The sequence below is a fragment of the Panthera onca genome, chromosome B4 (genome assembly GCF_046562875.1).
Source record: "Panthera onca isolate mPanOnc1 chromosome B4, mPanOnc1 haplotype 2, whole genome shotgun sequence".
Lineage (NCBI taxonomy): Eukaryota > Metazoa > Chordata > Mammalia > Carnivora > Felidae > Panthera > Panthera onca.
Genome location: NC_138345.1, coordinates 42,024,329 through 42,030,328, shown reverse-complemented (window position 1 = coordinate 42,030,328; position 6,000 = coordinate 42,024,329).

Genomic DNA, 6,000 nt, shown 5'->3' with positions numbered 1-6,000 from the left:
AAGGTATCTTTTTAAAAAGCCTATCTTGGGGGCGCCTGGGTGGCGCAGTCGGTTAAGCGTCCGACTTCAGCCAGGTCACGATCTCGCGGTCCGTGAGTTCGAGCCCCGCGTCAGGCTCTGGGCTGATGGCTCGGAGCCTGGAGCCTGTTTCCGATTCTGTGTCTCTCTCTCTCTCTCTGCCCCTCCCCCGTTCATGCTCTGTCTCTCTCTGTCCCAAAAATAAATAAAAAACGTTGAAAAAAAATTTAAAAAAAAAAAAAAAGCCTATCTTGAAGACTTTTAGAATAAAATGTTCTGGGAAATCTGTAGTTTGATTTTTATTTTTACTGCTCTTATTTGAGCTCAGTTTGTTACATTAGTGAGCCTGCAAAGCTTTCTTGTTTACGGTAACTTATCAGAGTTACTTTTTCTTCTTTTTAACTTTCCTAATTTATTCAGCCTCTTGGGCCAGGCAATAACCCGAAGTGCCAGGGGCCTTGGTTTTGTTGATAATTCAACAGAGGGTACAGTTTCACAGCTCAGAACTCTTCTGAAGTCTCAGGCTTAATGAGGACATTAACCTGCCCCCGGAGGTTTGCACGATTCCAAACATATTTTTCACCTATTGCCTCGGTACTAATTGGAGGTAGGTGTGGGACCAGAGGCCATTAATTTCTCAAGGACCAAGGACCGTAATTTCTGGTTGAGAGTGAAAGAGAACAGAGAGCAGTGCTAATGAATGGACTCCAGCTTCTCATCAGAACAATGAAAACAAGAACCCTTTAGAAGATGCTGTCTTTGGCATCAGATCTCCACATGGCAATGGGAGATGTGCTCAGCACAATTACGAAGTTGCTAAACTTTGTTACAGCAACGCCTGCCTCCTGTCATTTTTCTGCTCCTTCTTACCTGATGCTTTGCCCCATACCCTCAACCATATCATGCCCATTCTTTGCTAGAGACCCCCTAGTGCTTCTGATTGATCACTGCAGTTAAGATATATCTGTTGTAGCTGAATCAGATCTGTCCTCCCTGCCTAATTCTGCCTTCATAACTTCATGTGGCCTTGTGAGAAATTAACAAGGACTTCCTTTTGTATTTTCTGCCATTGCACCTTAGAGATGTCTTTAAGACCCAAAGAAATGATTAAATGTTGGGTGTAATTTCTTCTGACATGTTGATTGAGGCAGAAAGTTTTCTAAAGGCGATTTTTATCAGGAACGTAAGAGCTGGGTTGTCACAGATTTATGATGCTTGTCTATGTCATTGATCACTTGAAGATTAGCCTGATTTTCCACTTGTTGAAAGGACACTACACCCTTCCAAATGGTTAGTCCAATGAATATGAACTTAGATTCTGATTTTATCTAATTTATAATGATTCAAGATCCAAGGATTTGATTTTAAGTGTTAACTCAGCCCAGATATTTCTAATGTATATTTTTTACTGCTTAAATAATGCAGGTCCAGATACTTTAAAAGAAATTATCTGGTAAGTAATGAGAATGCATACAGTTTTGCCCATAGTTTCTTGCCTAAAAGGCAACTCTTACAAATCTGAATGCCAACTACTCAAAAAATTAGAATTTTAAACAAATAGTACATATTTTTTGCTAATCTGTTTCAATCCCATCATTTTACAAGTAAATAAACAGAAAGAACAAGTAATTTACCTGAAAACATAATTCGCTTGTGTTCTAGATAGAACTGGAATCTAGACTAATAGGTGGCCAGATGTTCTTTCCACCATAGGTTATTATTTTTAATTTTTATTTAAAAAGTTTTAACATCTTTATTGAGGTATAAATTGATACACAAAGAATTGCATATATCTAATGTGTACAATTTGATGAGTTTGGGCATATGCAAACATGCATGATGCCATTACCACAATCAATAGACATGCCCCACACCTCCCAAGTTCCTGTGTGTGTGTGTGTGTGTGTGTGTGTGTGTGTGTGTGAAGCACATTTAACATAGGTCTGCCCTCTTGACAAATTTTGGCGTGTACAGAACTGTATAGTTAGCTATACTGTATTTCTTGTACAGCAGATGTCCAGAATTTATGTAGTGTAAATAAAACTTGACACCCATCGAACAACAATTCCCCATTTCTTTTACTCCGTAGCCCCTGGCAACCACTATTGTATTCTTTGCTTCGATGAGTTTGACTATTTTAGATACCTCATATAAGTTGAATCATGCAGTATTTGTCCTTCTGCAATTGGCTTAAGTCACATAGTATAATGTCTTCTAGACTTATCAATGTGGTCACAAGTGGCAGGATTGACCTTTTTTTAAAAATTTGTAATAACCGTATTTAAACTGACATATTAAAATATAAAATTATATTAAAGTTTAGTGCAATAAGAAGAGAACTTAGCACATTCCTTCCATTTGACATTTTGTAAGAGTATACTATATATATATACTATATATATGTACACACTGTATATATATAATGTATATATAAAATGTATATATATAGTGTGCGTATATATAGTGTGTATATATAGTGTGTGTAAATATATATATGTGTATATACATATATATACACATATATATATATCACAAAGGCTGTTTCTCTATAGTATAGCATGAACTGCAGATGTAGAAAGTTATAGAATTTCATTAATTATCCTAATACTTTAAAACACCATTTTCTACCAAACACATCCTAGAGCTTTAACTGACAATTTATACTAACCAAACTTAATTGTCAAGTCAGCACCCTAGGTTTAAAAACTTGAAGAATGTATATAAAGATTTTTTTAAAAATGTTTTTTAATGTTTATTTATTTTTGAGGGAGAGAGAGACAGACCACGAGTGGGGAAGGAGCAGAGAGAGAGGGAGACACAGAATCCGAAACAGGCTCCAGGCTCTGAGCTGTCAGCACAGAGCCTGACGCGGGATTTGAACCCACAAACCGTGAGATCATGACCTGAGCCGAAGCCGGACGCCCAACCGACTGAGCCACCCAGGCGCCCCTGTATATAAAGATCTTTTAAGTGTAAACACAATGGTAAAATTGATCACAATTTCATAAAAATATTAAGTATCTTATTGCTTATGTGTTTAGGCATACTGCCTTCATCCAAAAAGGTTTGTTTTGGTTTGGTTTGGTTTCAGGAGTAGTCTTTAGTGATCATCACTTACATATAATACCTAGTGCTCATCCCAACAACTGACCTCCTTCATGCCCATCACACATTTAGCCCACCCCGCCCCCACCTCTCATCCAGCAACCCTCAGTTTGTTCTCTGCATTTAAGAGTCTCTTATGGCTTGCCTCCCTCTATGTTTTTCTCTTGTTTTATTTTCAAAGAAAAAAAAAATGGAAAGAAAACTTCCAAATTCACCTTATGAGACTAGCATTACCTTGATTCCAAAACCAGGCAAAGACTCCACTAAAAAGGAGAATTACAGACCAATTTCCCTGTTGAACATGGATGCAAAAATTTTCCACAAGATACTAGCAAGCCAAATCCAACAAGAATTATTAACCACGGTCAAGTGGGATTTATTCCTGAGCTTCAGGGGTGGTTCAATATTTGCAAATCAATCAATGTGATGCACTACATTAATAAAAGGAAGGATAAGCACCACATCATCCTCTCAATACATGCAGAAAAAGCATTTGTCAAAATAGAGCATCCTTTCTTGGTAAAAATCCTCAAGAGAGTAGGGATAGAATGAACATAGCTCAACATCATAAAGGCCATATATGAAAGACCCACAGCTAATATCATCCTCAATGGGGAAACACTGAGAGCTTTCCCCCTAAGGTAAGAAACACTACAGGGATGTTCACTCTCACCACGGTTGTTCAACATAGTACTGGAAGTCCTAGCCTCAGGAATCAGACAACGAAACAAAATAAAACACATACAAATCAGCAAGGAACAAATCAAACTTTCACTCTTCGTAGACGACATGATACTCTATGTGGAAAACCCAAAAGACTCCACCAAAAAACTGCTAGAACTGTTACATGAGTTCAGCACAGTTGCAGGATAGAAAATGAATGTACAGAAATCGGTCGCATGTCTATACACCAATAACGAAGGGGCAGAAAGTGAAATCAAGGAATCAATTCCATTTGCAATTGCACAACAAACCATAAGATAACTAGGAATAAATCTAACCAAAGAGGTAAAATATCCGTACGTTGAAAACTATAGAACGCTTATGAAAGAGATTGAAGACACACAAAAAAGGAAAAACATTCCATGCTCATGGATTAGAAAAAGAAATATCGTTAAGATACTACCCAAAGCAGTCTATGCATTTAGTGCAATCCCTATCAAAATATCACCAACATTCTACACAGAGCTAGAATGAATAATTCTAACATTTGTATGGGACCAAAAAAGTCCTTGAATAGCCCAAGTCATGTTGTAAAAGAAAAGCAAACCTGGAGGCATCACAATTCCAGACTGTAAGCTGTATTACAAAGCTGTAGTCATCAAGACAGTATGGTCCTGGCACAAGAACAGACACATAGGTCAATGGAACAGACTAGAGAATGCAGAAATGGACTCACAAACTTACAGCCAACTAATCTTTGACAAAGCAGAAAAAATATCTAATGGAAAAAAAGACGGTCTTTGCAGCACATGGTGTTCTGAAAACTGAACGGCGACATGCAGAAGAATGAACCTGGACCATTTTTTACATCATACACAAAAATAAATTCAAAATGGATGAAACCACCAAAATCCTATAGGAGAAAATAGGCAACAACCTCTTTGACCTCAGCCACGGCAACTTTTTATAGACACGTCTCCGGAGGCAAGAGAAACAAAAGCAAACATGAACTATTGGGACCTCATCAAGATTAAAAGCTTCTGTGCAGTGAAGGAAACAGTCAGCGAAACTAAAAGGCAACTGACAGAATGGGAGAAGATATTTGCAAACGACATATCTGCTAAAGGCTTAATCTCCAAAATCTATAAAGAACTTACCAAACTCAACACCCAAAAACCAAAAAATTCAGTGAAGAAATGGGAAGAAGACATGAATAGACACTTTTCCAAAGAAGACAGTAAGATGGCAAACAGACACATGAAAAGATGCTAAACATCACTCATCATCAGGGAAATACAAATCAAAGCCACAATGAGACATCACCTCAAACCTGTCAGAATGGCCAAAAATTAACAACAGATGTTGGCGAGGATGCGGAGAAAGGGGAACACTTTTCCACTGTTGGTGGGAATGCAAACTGGTGCAGCCATTCTGGGAAGCAGTGTGGAGGTTCCTCAAAAAATTGAAAATAGAACTACCCTATGAACCAGCAATTTCTCTACTAGGTATTTATCCCAACGTTAAAAAAATGCTGATTTGAAGGGGAACATGCACCCCAACCTTTATAGCAGTGCTATCAACAATAGCTAAATTATAGAAAGAGCCCAAATGTCTATCCACTGATGAATGGATAAAGAAGATGTGGTACATATGTACAATGGAATATTATTCAGCAATCAAAAGAATAAAATCTTGCCATTTGCAACAATGTGGATGGAACTAGAGTGTATTATAATAAGCTAAATAAGTCAGTCAGAGAAAGACAAATAGGATATGATTTCCCTTATATGTGGAATTTAAGAGGCAAAACAGATGAACATAGGGGAAGGGAAGGATTTACTTCTTCTTCTTTTTTTTTTTTTTAGATTTATTTATTTTTGTTAGAGAGAGACAGAGCACAAGTGGGGTTGGGGAAGAGAGAGAAGGAGACACAGAATCCGAAGCAGGCTCCAGGCTCTGAGCTGTCAGCGCAGAGCCCGATGCAGGGCTCAAACTCACAAACCGCAAAATCATGACCCTAGCCAAAGTCGATGCTCAACCGACTGAGCCACCCCCGCGCCCCAGGATTTACTTCTTTTTTAAGGCTGAATTCCATTGTGTGTATATATCACACTTTCTTTAGCCATTCATCCATTGATGAACACCTGGGTTCTTTCCATATATTGACTATTGTGAATAATGCTGCTACGAGTATGGGGGTGCAGATATCTTTAA